Genomic DNA, 20,314 nt, shown 5'->3' with positions numbered 1-20,314 from the left:
CTCCCATCTTTGGTGTTTCATCGACCAAGCCACAACACCTCCACAAGGCTCAACAGTGATGCTGGCATCTCAGCACCACTCCACTCCACCCTGGCTGCCCAGAAGTATTCGCTCAGGCAGCTGACTCACAAGTAATACAATTACTGAAGGGCTTTAACCATTAAAGTGTACAATCATGATTAATAACATTTTAAAATATTTCTCTGTTAGGCATTAGCCCATGCTTGTGTGTAGAAGCATATCTTAAATTTGAGAAATGAGAAAACGAATGAGAAGGCACTGTAAAGTGGATAGCATCTGGACTAAAGCCCTTAGTGAAGCTTTGTGCACTGAAGCCTGTCCAATGCTGATATGCTTTCCTGTATCACTTCCTTAAATTAGTCAAGAGCAGTTTGCTAGAATAGTTAGTAAGAATGATTAAGGTGTATTGTTAAAGAACAAGCAGTATTGTCCATAGATTTTAAAGTTACACAGGAACTTCTCCCCCAAAAAATAGCATTTTAAAATTGACTGTCATTTTTTTTCTCACTCTTCTGTAAGCATCTGTGACTTTCATAGACTCCTAGCTAAATCGATTCAGCACTGGGTGCTGTAATCGCAAGATACAGGGATTTGGAATAGTGAGGCAGCGGGTCCTATTATTGAATAATAACAGTGCTGGAGATGTCTGGAACTCTATTTAGGAATGGAATCTATGTGGCATGATAGCTTAACTGCTGTATCTTCTATGAGCAAATGGCTCCTATTCATCTTGATTCCTTAGTCAAAATAACTTTAAAATTGCAGCTAAAGATATTTTTATATTAATATTGCTGCACATATATCTTCTTCAGCTGCTGCCCGAGCTTTTACTTTGTGTAACTCTAATGAGATGTCATTTAAAATGGGCATTTCAAATTGTACTGGAAAATGGAGAAAAACTATTTTAAAAAGTTTATATATAAAACTTGGAAAAATAACCACCTCTGATTGCTTAAACAACATCGCATGACCGTGCGTATATATAGCGTATACCATGGCTTGCATACTAATGAGCTGCTTCACACTAAATAAATCAATAGCACCACTACATTCTAAATTCCATGACAAACTGCCATTTTATTTACTAGTTATAAAACCACTGCCACAAAATGAGTGACATTCCACCCATTTCCTTTAACATATTTGGTAATAAAACTCCAGAGAACTGGTACAGCACCAACTTTCCCAGTGAAGACAGTAATCCACCTGAAAAAAAGTCCTACCGAAACTGTCAACAGTAGACACATAAGATTAAATGAGGCACAGCTAAATGTAATAGAAGAAAACAAAAGATGAAAAAAATACTAAAAAGACTACAACAAGGGCTGTTAATGTATTTAAAGACTGGCTTAAAGAAAATAATATGGATATTAATTTTAAAGAAATAAGTCCAGAAAACCTAAACAGTATTCTGAGGGAATTTTATGCCAGTGCCAGAACTTTAACTGATGACCAGTATTCAGTCTCCAGTTTCTTAACACTGAGAGCTGGAATAAATAGATTTTTTAACAGTAGGAGTTTTAACGTCTGTGTTGACAGCGAGTTTAAGACCAACAATAACATCTTCCTGTCAGTAATGAAAACTTTCAAAAAAGCCGGTAAAGACAAAGCCAAACACCACCCACGCATTACCGACCTGGATTTAAATCACCTGCGCGAATCTGAAACACTTTCATCGGACACCGCGATCGGACTGGTATACAAGGTCTGGTTTGATCTTCAACTTAACCTGGCACGACGTGGGTGCGAGGGCGTGCGCCAACTGACAAAAACATCTTTTGAGGTCTGAAAAGATGAAAACAGACTTGAGTATGTATGCCTCGCATATAACCAGGACACAAAGCATCATAAAAAACTAACTGTTCCCAACAGTGAAAACCTACGGGGTTTCATGTTCGCCAGACCTGGTGACCCCAGTTGTCCGGTGCAGAGCTTTAAAAAATATTTTTCAAAATGCTCTTCCAATGTAACAGCCTTTTACCTGCACCCACTCAGAGCTCCTCAACAAATCTTGAACACCAGACCCTACTGGTACTCCCATGAACTGATGGGAATAAATTTCCTCGACAAAATAATTACTAAATTAAGCAACAAAGCCAGCCGCTAGAAACACTATAAAAACCAATGCTTGAGAAGTACAGCGGTCCACCTACTTGCAGAAGCTGGGCTGGCATCAAGGGAAATAATGTCTGTAACTGGACATCGATCTGAAAGCAGTTTACTAAGTTACTGGACTCCAAAACTGCAAAACAGAAAACAGTGGAGTTCAATTTTATCATCAAACTCACCTCTGAATCCAACTCCAGCCGCCACTGCAGCTGCGCCCCAGCCTTTTTCCTTGGTTTCTTTTGAAACTCCGTCCAGACCAATCTTCTCTTCATCAGTGTGTACACAGCCCTCTTATGAGATGTCGTTTTCAATGCAAAAATTCACAGTCAATAGAAATGTGCAGTTTATTTTTAACAAGTAAAACTTCCAACGAACTCAAATTAGATGTTTAATCCTTTGGGACTATATTACAATGCGGATGTATACAAAATAAAACTTTCCAGTTTTGTCTTAATATAATGTGTTTTAATTATATTTCTTTCCACAAATGACAGGTAGCCGTATTATAAGTGGTATAAACCACTTCGGGCCGTGCGGTTCTGATGATATATACCACTTCTGGGGTGGTTAAAGGCCCTCGGCTAATGCCTCGGGACTTATCACCACCACATGGATGAAGGCAATATTTACATCCTGAGTCATTCGAAAAAAAGGCACAATACTGCAGTAGTGACGTCAGAATGGCATATTCTTCTAGAAGATTATACTTGACCTTTGACCCATATTTGACGCCTGTGCACCCCGACCACTTTCAAACAAAATGTCTCATTTTAAATCACTCGACAACACCCACAATTCGTGGTTTTTAGGCACTTTTAAGAAATCTGTCTCTGTGATGATTTACAATCATCTTCCACCAACGGTAGCACCAACCAAGCAAACGAGACAAATAATCTTCGACAGAGACTAAAAAAATCAAATAAAAATCATACCCCATTCTAACACCTTTTCCTTAAATACATTATTTTTTGCAGTTCAATATCTACCCAGTTTAATTCACCATTCCTTAATTTTCAAAAAGAAAATTTAATTTAAGATTCTTTAATATTGATTTAATTTACGTTATTATTATTCATTAAATTAACTTGCAATTTGAACCTTATCACCTGTTTATTGATTTATTTTTCACAGATAATATAAAAAATTATAGCTGGGCTTCAGTGAGTTAAAGGAAAATAATTCCATCTCTCAGGTTTCTGTATAAAATACTTGACCTAACAGTCTCGTAGTTTCTGACATCAGATAAACCAGTTAGAATAATTTTCCTGTAACTCACTGAAACCCATCTACTTAAGTGATAGAGCCTGTCAATGTGAGCTCTACCGTGTGGTAGATGACCACAACTGGAGTTATGCGTCATGAGCCATAGGTGAAGTCAAGGTCATGTGGGGGTCGAGAGGCGTGTGAGGGGTTGTTTGGCTGGCAGGGGGCAGGTTACATCATACTCACCTACATACACAAAATCATATGAAATAAATAGATATGCGTCACACTCGTTTAACCGTCACTGAAGTCAAAATTTTATCCCATCCTATACACTGACTGACGACTGTAATATATATATATATATATATATATATATATATATATATATATATATATATATATATATATATATATAGTGAACAGGCTTGGCCGTAGTTCGGGTTCTTGCCCCTTTAAAAAAGTGACCCAGAGATAAAAACTTAGATTTTAGCACTTTTGCGCACTTTTATTCACAATACAAACAAACAAAACAAATGTATCACTGAGCACTCACTACACTAATGCAGGTTCCAGTCTAACGTACAAGACAGCTAAGCTGTTTACCTGACATAAAACACCAAAACAAAACAATTTAATATAATTTTTATTTATAAAACCAAACGCAGCTGTTAAACAGACCTTAACAACTTTCCGCCGGGCTCTACACTCATCAGCAGCAGCATCAGCAGACTGGCTGCACTCCTTTTAAACCCTGCACCTGGAACTAATTATCAATAACGGCCAGGTGTACGTGATAATTAACAATTAAATTAAACAATCAGCTTGGCAGGGAGGCTTTTTAACCCCATCCCTGCCATAAAACAAACATCCTTAGGATTTGCAGGCCCCCTGTCCTGCTACATCCTACATATATATATATATATATAACTATATATATATATATATTATATATATATATATATATATACTTAAAATAGGGGACTTTCTCCAAGAGGTACAGACATTAAATATGTGTTTCAGTTAAGTATAAAACATTTGAAAGTTGTATTTAATTTCCAGAACACTGCCTATTTATACACCAACAGCTGGATTTTTAAAAGAGACAAGTCTTTTAATTTGCTTTCCACAAAGTTCTCTATGCTGATTTTTACAAGTGCCTCATCAAGCAACGTACTGACGTAAAGGTGTACTAGTCTCACCTGCACCAAACTCCATTAAATGAGCGCATCCTGTTGAATGAAATATGTAAATGAGAAGTTCAGGTGGTCAGAGGTAGTAGTATCGATTTTAAGCACACCCTATCATCCTTTCCACCTTGTTTACACCTGGTCAAGCTAATAGGTGGTGCAGAGCCAAGCTGCAATGATTCCCTTCAAACCAAATGTGATTTAACAAACCTGTTTGAGTACTGGATCTTTTGTGTGAAAAAAATGAATAAAAAGGTTACAAAATTATAATCAAAAGGATATAGGAATGTACTCAACTAACAATCTGTAACAAGGAGAAGCCAAAAATATACATGGTAGAAAAAGTTACACTCGCTCAGTATAATAAAAAAAAGTCCACTGTATTGGTCTGCATTAAAATGGATGAGAAGAGAAATCTGGCGTTTTGGCCAAACACTCTGACACATTTCATAGCAAAGGGATGCTGTAAACAATTTAAAACCAGGGTACATTTGTAACATGCTGAGGTACCAAATGATAGCTTCATCTAAACCAAGGTAACTATAGAAGATTTGTTCGACAAAGGCCCAATCTGCTGAAGTTACCTTATTTTATGCAATGAGCGGACACAAACTATCGTCCCTGTGACAAGAGCGGCAACTGTTAACAAATTCTGTGCCAGGGCTCTCTAATTTCTGCAATTACCCAATAAAAGGTAAATACAGTTTGTTTGTACAATTTTAACTTTTATAGGGCTGATAAAGTTTATCACAGTACCTGCATTATCCTTTTGAGCTTGAAACACAACACTGAAGCATACAGCAAATTCAATACACCAAATGTTTATTAAAACTTCTATTAATATTAAGAACAAGCTTGTGAGGCCACTGTTAGCACTGAAATAAATATGAATTTAAAAAAATAAATAAATAAATAAAACTGGCCTTAATGAATTTTTAATTGCAGTAGTTTAAATATTTACTGCTGGGGAAAAGAAAACTAAAAAGTAGTGTATAATGCATTTTGCTTAAAGAGTTCCATAATCCCCAGCAGTCTTTTCAAGAAACTCATTGCTTTACATTTGCTTTATCCCGCATTATCAGTATCAAAGCATTTTGTTTGAAGATATTCTCAATTGTTTTGATATTTTTTATTCACACATCATAGGTAAATGAACTACTGTAGGGAATTACTTTTTTTTTTTCCCAAATTTTAGAATGCACGGCAGGAAAAATATATATAGATTTTTTCAAAATATTGCCATGTATCAAGCAATGCAAGGTCAGGATATACTGCAATTTTTAGAGATTTGTTTTTTCTCCTTATGTTAGCCCTGGATTTGACAAGAGACGCAAATTATTAAGTGTTGTCACTTACAGGTGCATGCTGTCCAGACAGAGCAGGTTGAGCCAGAGAGATAAAGTACAGGTATTTACAAGCTCACAGCTCTGCCTAACAGAACATTCAGAAACTTGCATTTCTTCTTCTGTAGAGTTGAGTTTGTTTACAAGGTTAAAAAAAAAAATCTGCAGTACATCAGTATTCTGCAACGTAAGTTGGTTTTCTGCAAATTTGCAGTGTGATCTGTGATAGTGTTTTCCAGGAAATTAAAATAAAGGATGACAGAACTTAATAATTTAGAGAAAGTAATTCCAGATAATATAAGGAATTGGTGCATTCATCATGCCCTCTGAATGCCAGTCCTTGCTTGCCAAAGTAAACAACTGAATCAGTCAAGCGTTTAAGAACCTCACCATTTTTTATTACTTGCTCATTGTGGTGTATTGTATCTCTGTGCTTCTGCTCATCCAGTTAGACATCAATCCTGGTTTGTCCAAAAGCTTTGAGTGTAATAGTGGCTCGCAAGTGACTTTGGGAACGTTCATATTCTTGTGATCTTAGATTGCTGTAGCCAGTGCTGTTCCATATCACCAGTACCATTTTTACAGCTACAGTTAAGCCACGACTACCTTTCATAATTAGAATTTTGGAAGTGGCGAGTATATCCCTTCCTTTTCGGCGTCAGTTTGGGTATTTGTGGTAAACAGTGCCTTGCAAAAGTATTCAGACCGTCTTACAGTTTTCACATTAATATGTGTTATATATATACACAACCTACTCCACACATTCAAAGCAAAAACAAAAAGAAGCAAATAGATAATTAATATGAAATAAAAATGGAAAAGTCATGATTGCATAAGTATTCAAACCCTTTGCTGTGGCAAACCTAAATTAATTCAGGTGCACAAAAAGACCTTTATGAGCCACTCAATTAGTTGAATGGCCTCTGTCTGTGCAATATTAGTGGTTCTCATGATTTCAGACCAAATTGGAACTTTTTTGGTCTAAATGCCAAGAATTACATCAAGCATGGTGGTGGCAGCATTATGCCGTGGAGATGCTTCTCCTCAGAAAGGACTGAAAAGCTTGTTAGGATTGAAGGAAAAATGGATGGAACAAAGTACAGGCAAATACTAAAGGAAAACCTGTTTCAGTCTGCTAAGACTTAAAACTGAGACGAAAATTCACCGTTCAGCAGAACAGTTAACTAAAGCTACACTGGAGTGGCTTAAGAATAAGAAAGTGAATGTCCTTGAGTGGCCCAGTCCTGACTTGAATCCTATTGAGAATCTGTGGAAAGACTTGAAAACTGCTGTCCATAAGCAATCCCCAAGCAACTTCAGAGAGTATATCTTGCAAAATCCAGTTATTCTTTCACCGCTTACCCTAGCATATTTATGTCCTGCCTCTGCTCCCTAATGATTGGACACCTGCACAACAAGGGGCAGATCTTTGACTCTCCCATTGGTTAAACCTACTCAAGACCTTCAGCCGAGGCAAAGAATACCTTCAACTGTTTATTTCCCACCTCTGCTCATTTATAATTGGAGTGCCATGGATAAAATTCAGGTCTTCTATTGGTTGGCCGAGTACTTTTCACAGCATATAAGCGAGCTCTGTGAATGGACTGCTGTCGACGGTTTAGTTGGTGCTATTTGTTCAGCAGAGAATACCTTGAAGGCCCTGACCGCACACTCCTGGTTGTTGTATAATATTGTCTTGGGGTATTATTAGTCCTCCAGGTAAGAGAGTCTAACTCTCAGTCATTATATATATATATATATATATATATATATATATATATATATATATATATATATAAAATACATTTTTTACCACTGTGGAAGGGTGGTGGGTAATTCACTGACACAGGAGACAGACAGGTGTACTTGAAAACACCACACAGGTGCCCAGTTTTATTTTCAAGTCGTGCTTTTGCTTTTTAGCCCGCAGAGGGCGCTGTTTTCCATGGTCTGCTTACCAACTATGGTAAACAGAACCATGGGAATACCAAGCGATGGTAAACAGTTCAGTGTTCAGGCGCACTTACAGGTGCTCCAAAGAATAATTAAAAAATGAAGGCGAAAGGAAAAGGGAAAATAAAACAGTAATAAAGCAACAAATAAAAGGTGCTGCACTTGGCAGCGATATCCCGGTCGCCGATACCCGTACTACCCAGATCACGACCTTAACGGCTCACTAGCCTGCTCTACACAATATTTCGGGGGTCTGCCCAAGGGTTCTCCGCTGTCACTGTCTTGCTGTTGGGTTTGTTTCTTTCTCCCCACTGGTTCTCGATCCCCGACCAGCGCTTCCGCACATTCAGCGCTTCTAAACGGAAAACAGTAGATCATTATCTTATAGGGCTAACAATCTCCCCAAGACCCGCCTCCCAGCCATTCAGAGAGAGGGAAAGTCCACACACCCCCTTTCCCACCTCTCCGTGTCACTGCCATGACTCACAGGCGGTTATTGGATGACTGCTGCCCTCTTCCTGCAGGACTACAAACACACCAGCAGAGTCAGCACAGATCTCCCCCTGCTACAACTACATACATTACTATCACAAAAAAAATCATATCCATTACTAAGTTAGGTAAATTATTCTTTGAAACAAAGAATTACATAATCTGTTCAAAATCCCAAAGTGAATGAGTAAATGGGCACCGGCAGTTCGGAGTTGCTTTAACTTTTACTTTAAAAGCTCCATCAATAACAGCATCACTTCAGATTACATTTGACATATTATTGTTATTACAACATTTTAGGATCAGCAAAATAATTTAAGAGTTAATGACACAGATTAGGTGTGTCAGTACTCATTTTCTGAGTAACTACCTTTTGGGAACTATCTGTAGAAAGGTATTAAATAAATACAAACACTCTTATTAATTAATGTGTTGATTTCAAAACAAGAAAAGCTGCCCTTCTCTCACCTTTACAAGTGAGTACCAATCAATAGCAATTATCTTCAACATTGAGTGTTTTAAAAGCTGTTTTGCAGCAAATGCTCCTCTCAGCCTTGCTGCTGACTGCTTTTACTGCAGAACTGCCATAGTGGTGCAGTAAACAGACAATGGACATATGTTGTAAAACTAGCAAATGCAACTGGTTCCTCAAATAAAAGTGATCTTTCCTATAACTAACTCAAGAGCTACTGATGTGGAAACTGGAATATGTATTTTTTTGTCAAGTTTATTCAAAGACGACATCTTGCCAGGACTACAATCCCACAATTCACTGCAGAGGTTTCAAATGAAACAAAGGAAAGTGAAAAAAACAAACACATTTCATATCAAAAGGAGAAAAGAAAAGGTAAGAGAGCTAATCACTTATAAAATATAACTTATTTTGATGACAGGTTCTATATACATAACATTAGGTTACTTACTGTAACCCTGGTTCCCTTTGAATTCGAATATGACCACCAACATACATATGGGATATGCCTGACTTAGGTAGGTATTCACTGAGCATTTTATGTCAGAGCTGCCGATTAACCTCTCCGTAGGGTGATGTCCTCGGTCCAGCCTACCGAGGGACTAAACAGTCAACCTGCGGAGACCATTGTCTCTTTTGCGTCAAACCTGTGAGGGCGACTGATGTAACCTCGCTGGTTAGTGGTCATCTTCTCTTTCAGTGAACCAGGGTTGCGGTGAATAACCTAATGTTCCCTTTTAATTCGAAGACGACCACCGACATGCTTAGTGGAACATGTACCAGAGCAGTCATGAGGGTGTAGGAACGGCAGCAGATGAGGAATGCATCAGAACAGCATAACCCAAGGGTTAGCGGTGCGAGCATGCAACCTCAAGGAAACCTCACCAAGAAATGAGCACCCAGAGACACAGAATCAACAGGGGCATGGCACGCAGAAATGGTTGGCAGATACACCTTCATTCAAAGTAGAAGGTGACCTACCGGCATCCAGCAGTTCTTACAGAAACTGCAAGATAACTGACATGGGGCAAGATACAGTGTCATGTCCTCTAGTCAGACACCAGTTTTGAAAGTATCTCCACTTATAAGCATATAACTACCTGGTGGGGCCTGCCCTAGCATTCTGCAACATTCCTACGACTGCATCAGATAGTCCTAGGGCTGACCAGCAGTCCTGTTCAGGGGCCAGACCCATAATTGGAACCTGCCTGGTTTCGGATGCCAGAGAGTGCCTTTCATCTGACTGAGGAAAACCAAAGCCTTGTAGTAGCTGGCACGGGGTAGAAAACTAGATTGGGCCACCGGGGGACCACTAGGAGAACTGTCACTTTCTGTAACCAGACCTTCTCTGTGAAGGTCAGGAGCAGTGGTATTGGTGGGAACATGTAAAGGAACTTCCCTTGCCACTTGTGGGCAAGGGCATCTACGGCGAGTGGACCGCCTAAGCATTGGAGAGATACCACAAGGGGTAGTGTGTTGTCTCCGCTGAGGCGAAGAGATTGACCTGCACCTTCCCGAACCATTCCCAAATGTGCTCCAACACCTGAGGGTGGAGCCGCCACTCCGACGGATGCATACCCTCCCTCGAGAAGAGGTCCACTTCCCAGTTCGCCACTACCATGAAGATGCGTCGCCCGTAGGGAAAGCAGTTTCCATTGTGCCCAAGTCAGGATCCTGAAGGCAATGCGATGCAACCCCGGGGACCGAAGGCCACCCTGGTGGTTGACATACTCCACCACTGATGTGTTGTCTGTCCGGACCAACACATGTGCCCCTTGGAGCACTGGGAGAAAGTGTTGGAGAGCAAGGTAAAACAACTTCAACTCCAGCATGTTTATGTGCAGGAATGTCCAATGGCCCAACCAGGTGCTGCAGTCTCCTCTGCCTACCCAGACCCCCTCCACCCCCCACCAAGCCAAGTCATCACAACCTGATGAACTGCCGTCACCACTGGACGCCTTCACGCAGTTGAGAGGCCCACCTCCACCAGCGCAGGGCTGTTGAACATGAGCGAGACACTGTCAGCGAACAACGTCTGTCGTGCTTTGGATGCAAGTGGAACACACTGAGCCAAGTTTGCAGTGGGTGCATGCGAAGTAAGCCCATCTCATTGGCTGATACAGCTGCGGCTATCAGACCCAATAATTTCTGGCACAAGACCAAGATAACCCTCAATCCCTGCCGAAATAGGTATGCGCGCATTGTACTTCAGTGCAGCCGGAGCCCCAAGTACGTCATGCACTGCACCAGTGTAAGCCGACTCTTTGCATCATTGAGGGTGAGGCCCAGCCTCACCAGATGCTCTGTCACAATCGCCGTGTGGGCTCTCTCACAACTGGGAACTAATCGATCAACCGTTGAGGTAGTTCAATACTCTGATCCCCTGCAAGCGCAAAGAAGCCAGGATAACGTCTACGCACTTTAAAAACGTACGAACGGCAGCACGGAAAACTCGTAAACGGTCGGACAGACTGGAGAATGTGACGGTGAGTCAGCATTTGCAACTTCCTCGCCTTGAGAAACTTGTTGAAGAATCTTAGGTCTAGGATGGGGTGAAAGCCGCTGTCCTTCTTGGGTACTAGGAAGTATCTCGAATAGAACCCCTCTTTGTGGGAGGTGGGGAATTGTAGTGCATAACCAGTGTACACGGTAGCGAGCACCTAGGTGTCTGAGGTGCAAGCTCGCCAATATTGCAGCTGATGTGTTGTGAAGAGATGGGTCTGAGGCCAAAAGCCTTCATGGCCCCTGCTGAGGCTGCTGATGTTGGGGTGGAGAACGTTGAGGCGACTGCCTAGGGCGACAGCCCTGGAACTACCATTTGGAACACTGTTGCGTGGATGCACCACGCCCTGCATTCCCCCTGCATCGCTGGAGGGCCTGGTTGTCTGCTGCCACGGTGCACAGCAGGTGGTACCTCAGGTCACCCAGCAGAGCCATGGGGACCAGGACCATTCGGGTTATAGTGCATGCCTGGTGAGACTACAAACAGCTCAACCTGCCCCAAGCCGGAGCACAGGGATGGAGTAGTGTGGCCACTTGTAGAGATGCTTTGCATTCTCAGTGGGAGCGCTGCAGAATCTTCTCCACTGCTGGGCCAAAGGTATTCCCTGGGGATATTGGCTCATCTAACAGTGCCACCTTATCTGCATCGGGGACCTTAGCCATAGCCACCTGCAAGCCACCACCAGACTTGCCAGGGTCTGGCCAAGCTGCACGAACAGCAGCTGGTGGAATCACTCAACGGCGGGGATACAGCAAAGCCTAGCCCCGGCGGAGGAATGGTCTTCTCCCTGTGAGTGTAGGCTGAAAAGACAACACAAATGCACCCTTAATCAAATACTGCACAGGCAGCTGCTCACACACAACAGACAGCTTATACATACAGCCTGCAATTCAAGAGAGGCAGGCTTTGAAAGAAAAGAGCAAGAAAGAAACTAAGAATTAGAGCTGCTGATCCCACGAAAGCCGCAAGCCAGCTCTCAGCACGAATGCAAGAGAACTGCAGTCGACTCAGAAAAGCTGTTTCAAAAACACACTCAGTGTAGTAATGCAGAAGTTTACCTTACCTTAGGTGAGAGGCAAAAGAGAAAATAGTCTCCGGGGGTTGACTGTTTAATCCCTCAGTAGGCGGGACAGAGGACGTCACCCCACGGAGGGGCCTATTGGCAGCGCTGACGTAAAATGCTCAATGAATACCTACCTATGACAGGAATATCCCATAAGTATGTTGTTGGTCGTCTTCGAATTGAAAGGGAACTGATAGATTATTGATTGATACTCAATAATTGTGTAAACAAGGGAAAACAAGGGTCTGCGTTGTTTTATGTTGAGTAATTAACTCATTTTATTCCATTTAATGAATATCTAACAACTGTACATTTCTTTAATTTCTAAATACTCTGAAAATATGAGTATCTGCACAAGACATGTATTTACATCTCGACTAAAGAGAATAAAAAGCACAGCTGATCTCAATACCATCCTGGTTTCCGATGCAGTAAAAAAACAGTGAAACTGTGATGAGACAAAGGGATTTTGGCTCTTAATTCTGACTCCCAACAGCAGAGGGTGTCTGCCTGGTTTCAACAACCATGGGCTCCTCTAAGCAGATGTCTGAGGACTTGAAAATGAAGATAATTGACTTTCACAAAACAGGAGAAGGCTATAAAAAAAAAACTCTGTCAACGCTTCCAGCTAGCAATTTCAACTGTCAGAAACATTGTCAAGAAATGGAAGTTAAATGGAACGGTTAAAGTCAAGGCAAGATCTGGAAGACCTAGAAAAATATCACATAGACTTGCCCGAAAACTGATCAAATCTGCACAATAGAACCCACAGGTCACTGCAAAGGACCTTCAGAACAGTTTAGTTGACACTGGAGTAGTTGTTCACAGGTCCACAGTACAGTGTACCTTACACAACAAGGATCTGCATGGGAGAGTTGTCAGAAGGAAGCCTTTTCTACGACCTCATCACAAAAGTCAGCGTCTATAGTATGCAAAAGAAAACCTTGACAAGCCTGAAGCTTTTTGGAACAATGTGCTTTGGAATGATGAAATGAAAATTGAACTGTTTGGCCACAACCAAAGAAGGTACATTTGGAGAAAAAAGGGTGAAGCAAGGGAGATCTCAAATATGCAGTACATGAAGGAGACATGAGAATCTTTCTGAGCTGAAAGAGTTCTGCAAGGAAGAGTGGGAAAAAATTTCAAAGTCAAGAATAGAAAGACTCTTAGCTGGCTACAGGAAACGTTTGAAAGCAGTTTTATCTGCCAAAGGAGGTGTTACCAAGTATTAAGTGACAGGGTGCCCAAACTTTTGCACGTGCCATGTTCACTTTTATTTATTATTTTGAATCTGTAATAAATGCAAATAAATGGTAATCCTGTATTAAAATTTGTAGAAAGGTGTCATGTTTAACTTTGTACCATGTAGAGGTCAGGTGAACTTCTGTTCACTGAAAGATTCATTATAACATACATTTTTTCCAGGGGTGCCCAAACTTTTGCATACAACTGTATTAACTGCTATATAGTATGAAAATTGGAGCTTTTATGATGAACTGTAAGAAGAAAGGCCTGTTTAATATAAATATTTAATTAAAAAGTCACATGTTGTTTTGAACTAAGCAACAAATACAGTATGTGAAATATATTCATTTATAATAAACATTTAAAGGTATAAATAATTTAACATCTTAAATCTAAAAATCTTGTCTCTGTCTGCTGTTTCTTCTTTACTGTTTTGTTCTTTGCATGTTTGATATTTTCCATTTCTCAATTTGAGCAAAATAACTCATACTAAATGTTCTAATTTTCATACCAAATGGCACTTGATAGTACTGTTCATGCCACTATGCACCATACTTTATTCAAAAGACAACTGCTTAACCTTCAACATCACCCCCAGCTTGAGGTGGCAAATCCCTCACAATGTATGCTAATATGCAGGAAAAGAAGGGTGTGTGTATATTTCACGGCATAGCCTGTGAATGCCTACTAGTGCCACTCTACATTATGTTGAAGAGAAATGCTCAAGCTTTAAAATGATACCTTACTTGAGGTGGCACATCCAGACTATCTATGTGATTTCCCTTTAGAATGTCAGCTAATATTCAATACGTAATTTTGCGAATAAGTACCTAACTTTAGCCTCGAATAGGGAATAAGTAACTAATTTCAGCCTTCGGATCGGGAATAAGTAATTAACTTCAGCCTGGTCCTTCTGTAAAGCTCTGAGCCCCCATCCAGAACTTGTCTGTTGAGTGTCAGTTTTGGGTTCCAACTAAAGTTAGCTGTGATTGGCTGAACATGCCAGCTGACAGCAAGAGCAATGAGATGAGTTTGCATTGTATTATTTACTTTGTGTTACTTTCACCTCTCATAGACTTTCTATAGCAAGTGGAAGTAGAACACTACTTGACCTGAAAGTAACACATGCAAACTGAGAGCTTTCTTTAAGTGTATGGTACAGTAAAATGGATATGACTGTTTATAAGCAGATACCCATGACAACAGTGTATTTTTTAAGAATTTAGCAGAGATTTTCCATAGTTTAAAAGGGGCTTAATTTGTGCAATATAGAATATTTTAATTCACAATTGCTTTAAATTTTTACAATCTATTTTATTTAATTAAAAAAGCTATTATAGTAGTTTAATTAATGCAACTGCATTTTAATCATCAAAGCAATTACAGCACCTACATGTTTCAGAGCATACCTAGCCTAGTCCCCAAGTTCCATTTAAAAACACACACATCAGTTACTTCTATTTAGCCCACTAGTTACACATGTTACTCCCATACTAGCTAGGTAATTTAAAGATACAGTAATCAATTAGTAAAGCATCATTACACAATCTTTAAATAATGGCTCAGCTAATACTATGTGAATAGAGTCCAAATGACATCAATTTAAGAATTATGGTATTGCAGGATTACAGGATGGTGTAATATTAATTAAGGATGTAGTAAGTAAAGAAAAGCATAAGCAACTCTGTTGTAGTCAATTTAAATTGAAAAGCAACCCCAATGAGCCCTATTCACAAAGCTTTAACTCACTAGCTATGTAAAGAATCTGTTTGATGCATTAATGTTTAATACTAGTGATAGTGTTCTAAACTATTATTGGCTAAAAGTAATTAAAAAAACCCTCAATAACCTATAAATTACAGGACTCATGAATGACAGCTTGTAGAAGCTTACAAACAGAAAGGGCACATTGTTTTTGTAGAGAATATTAGTGAAACACCCGCAACCACTCCATAAAACTTTATGTAGTTAAAATATATTAGAACTTTAAATCTGTTTTTGAATGTGTAAGCAAAAATGAAATTGACTCATGTCGTTAAGTATGGTTTTATTTAAATGATTGCAAAAACACATATACATATTTCAACACAGCTGTTTAAACAGGTTACTTGTTCATACTCAATATATATATAACCAATCATTAAGCATGTCTTTCTAGTTAGTTAGCATATGTTAAAAACAAATACCACCGTATTATGTCATTAAATGTATTGTTGTGAGTGCAAATTAAAATAACTAAATATAGAGTGACCAGATTTCCAAAGTTTAGAACCGGGGCACATAGTTTAAAAATAGTGTTTGAATATAGGCAGTAGTGCTTGTATCGCTATGAAGGCAGGTTTACATAAGACTTGAACAAGACAGAAATGATGCAAAACGATAAGGTTAACATATTGTTCAGACAATAATCTTGAGAATGACCTCAACGTTGCATTCAGTACAATGAACAACAAGTGTGTTCACACATGTCCGAGGTAAATGAGACGTAAAAATGTCAGGGTGCAAAAAGGGGGGGAAGCCCGTCGCTTGTGCTGTAATTCCTGAGTTCCCTCACCACGTAACCCTTTCTATACTGTATGTTTTCAGTAAGGTTCTCTAACCTTTTAATTCCTTTCAAAGAGTCAAGCAAAGAGTTAAACACAGTTCTTGGCTACAAGAAGAAATCTTTTAAACCTGTGATTGTTTTCAGGAGTATTTCTAACCCTTTATGTGCACCTGCTATTTATTCTAGAGCCATTATTATGTAATGTATATACACAATAAACATTTCAACAGTGAGTATACAATTTATTTATGGTTTTTTTTTTTTTTTTTTTTTTTTTTTTTTTTTTTTTTTTTGCTGTCTGGCTAGGTTGCAAACTGGGACTTTTTGAAGGTCTTGGGGGAAAATGGTGGGACACCGGGACACAGTTGAAGAGAAATTGGGAAGTACCATGGATAAACTGGGATGTCTGGTCACACTAACTAAATGCTGATTCATTCCAAATACAATGACACCAATAAGAAATTATTAAAGAGCTTATTTCCAAAATCAGCCAACACTGTCTGTTTCATTTGTCTGGGTTAAAGTATTGGTTATGCATATTTATTTTCATTACATTCAAAATATTCATTAAAAATCTCGAAATCAATCAAAAAACTTACAGGCAGTGCACACATCACGTTATCCAACCGATCTAATTTCTTCTTAGAAATTCTAATTACCATCATTATAACCAAATGAAAAATTGTTTAAAAACATGTAATTCATGTGTCACATTTGTAACTGGCAGCATTCTTTATTTGTGATTAACTGCTAATGGAAATTTGTTCTTTCAGCTACTTTTAATGAAGCTTCAATTAAATATAAACATAAGTGCTTCATTACAACACATTAATAGCATCTCAAATACAAAACCACACACACATATTACACTATATGTTAGTCAAACATAACTGCTAGTTTATGATGTTTCTGTATTAATGTTTTAATGATGGTGCCCTGCTTTGGCTGCTTCCTTCAATCTAATCAAACATTTTAAAACCATTTCTGACTGAGTTATTTCGAGCCGCTGTCCTGTTTCACTGTCATTATAATAACATGTGGGTCCTGTCTTAAAGGGGTGTTAACCAAGGTTTCAAAGATGTTTTGTAGTTGTTTGTGTTGCAATACTTCAGTTTGTAATATGCAGACATTTGAAAGACAAAGCTATTTAAGTAAATGCAGATGCTGCTGCCTTGTATGAAATCACAGCTGTAGCTCTGTTTCACTCCAGTGCTCAAGCTGCAATCAGGCCATGTATCCTATCACAAAGGAAGAGCTTCCCTATCAGGAGGAAAGACATGTTTTTGTTGCAAATATGTAATGTTTTGACATTATTTATAGAAGTATGTTGTGAGATTCCTGAGGATGTACATTTGACAATGTGTGGAAGCGTTGATGCAGCTCTGTGTGTCCTATCCCTGGTTGGGATTTTCATTGGCCCTTGCGTTGTTTGTTTTGATGTTTTGCGATATGCATTTCTTAAAACAAGATTTGTAACGGGATTACAGGATATAAAGAAGTGTATTTCTGTCTCAATAAGGTGATGCATTTTCAATTTGTCCCTTGAATTGAACGCATTTTGACCCATGGGACAATGCTAATCATACTCAACTGGTACTGGCCTACCCCCTCCAGATGTTCTACTGTTGGAACGTTCATTTCCAAAATCTAGAAAACTAGAGTATGATGACGGTACGACAACATCATAAATCTAGTAAAAGAATGTTCAATTCTGTTTTTTTTTTGGTTTTGTTTTTTTTTTTAAACATAGACAGTTTTATACATCCCAAACTAAAGTGCAAACACTAACAAAGAACCAAAAGATCTGCAATACAAGGAAAAGGGGACAAGTTACAATACTGCTAATGCTACAAAGACATAAGATATTCTATTTTAGACTCTTGGTTAACACTCCTTCAAGAGACAAAAAACAAATGTCTTAATACACCACAAACTGTTCATGACATTGCTTTCTGCACTGACTTGTTGATGGGCTGACCTGCCTAAGGACAAGGTACCATGCGTAGATCAACCATTTATTTCAAGTTTCGATGACTACAGTCTGGTTGATTTGGTAACTCTTCTTTTTTTCTGTTACTCGTATACTATCTTACCCTCTCAATATTTAAATCTGAGCTCAAACAAAAGAGGAATGCCATAAACCTGAAGTCTATTAAGGTGGAAAATGATTTATAGTAGTACAAAACAGTTAGAAACATGTATGAAGAAACATCAAATAACAGCTCAATGAAATGTTGTTTTCTTTTTTTAAGTAGAATAAAATTACACCAAGATATTAAAGGTCATATCATGTATTACTGGAACCCACAGAACATACTGCATTACTTAGGAAAAGAAAATTAAAAAAAATAAGAACATCAATCCGATATGGCAAGACATATTCAGAAGACATAGAACACAATTCAAATTCACAAAACACGGTCCTGGGTTATACATTTAAAAAAATCAATTTATCCTTGGTTGATAAGTGCAGTCATATGATACTGTGATATCACATTATTTTAGGTTTCATAAAAAGAATGTAATTACAAATGAATTCACACCAAATTTCTTATTCAATTCAAATTCATGAATTATTAACTGATGATACATTCAACACTTATTCATAATATTAATACATTAATTGTTATGTTTGTACTAAGTTAATACTGTGTTATTAAGGAAACTTACCAATACTAATCTTTTTTGGGGGAATAATTATTTAATTAACCCACAATGATTTTTTCAAACCCAGGACAGTAAGGCACCATTCTTTTTTAGCCCTTCCCAAATATGAATTTAGGAATCTGTAACTTTGCACAAATTAAAAATACCATTTGTAGGAGACTGTTATATGATCAACACAACAAAGGTAAACTGTTCTGGATAAGAATTAAACAGCACCACAGCATGATTGCAGGTTTATGTTAATGGGGATTTTCTTTTTTATGTTCATTAAACCATCATAGTGTTATACATAGTTTGCATGCTATATTTTGGTATTATCTGGCAATCCTGAATCAGAGAGATCACAGAGGCTTGCAGAGCAATTTTTATCCTGCTTATCTAAATAGAAGTAACCTGTAACTCAAATACTGCCACATTCACAGCTAAGAAAAATGACACACCACCACCATAGTCTCTCGATGCGGCACCATGTTTGGGGGAGATTGGCAGTTAAACTGTTTATAATTCTGAAAAAGTCCTGAAAACTATTTCAGGTGAAACAGGGGCACTTGAGAACAGCAAGGTCTAATAGTTCTCACAGGTATTTGAACTTTTTCAGGCCAATGTTATCCTATAGTAATTAGGCTGGTTCTGAGTCAAGATTTGAAAGTCAATTGAGTACATATCCCTGCCACTACTATTGTAAAAAACACATTTGGCCATACACTTGCTTTTGGATAACTGGCTCTATTGATGTAGTTGAAAATGTAAAAGTGTGACGGATGGAAAAGAAAATACCTCCACTCCAAGTCAGGCAGACAATATATGAAATCATGACCAGTTCCTAGTGCAGCAAACATTAAATTAGACATGGCAGAGCAACTTAAATTCATTGCATGTGTCTATCCTTCCAACATGCTGCAAACACATTCCCACTATTGTGTTCTCTGGTTTTCAAATTTAAACATATATAATCCAAAAAGCAATCAAACACTGTCAATTCTATTTCACATATTTCCACATAGTTTTTTTTTGTTTTTTTTCACAATGTATTTACATTACAAGTACATGTGTGTGACTTATTCTGAGAATACCCAGCAAAGAGGATCCAAGAGACAATTTGACTCAGGTTTTGGAACAGGTCACATAATATTCTGAGTGCAATTCATTCCATTATATTTTATATTCATAACAATCATATCATTTAAAGAATAATGAGACTGATCCCAACCTCCCTTCAAATTACAATCAGAAGAACGATTAAATGTCATTGATACTCATTGATTGGTAACCTAATGTATACCCACTGAAATGCAGAAAGGAATGCAATATTTTAACTTGGATGCCAGTTTAATTCATTATTTAAGTCAGAGTCTTGTTTTAAAGCAATCACAATTCCCCTAAACTACCACAAAAGGTACTACTTGTTTTTTTCCCCCCTATGAATTGTCGTTGTGTTGACTTATAAGACTATTTCTGATGACTACTGGAAAGGGAGAGGCCTCTCATTTTACTACCATTGTTCTCAA

This window comes from Polyodon spathula, chromosome 2 (assembly GCF_017654505.1).
Source record: "Polyodon spathula isolate WHYD16114869_AA chromosome 2, ASM1765450v1, whole genome shotgun sequence".
Lineage (NCBI taxonomy): Eukaryota > Metazoa > Chordata > Actinopteri > Acipenseriformes > Polyodontidae > Polyodon > Polyodon spathula.
This window is presented reverse-complemented; position numbering follows the sequence as displayed.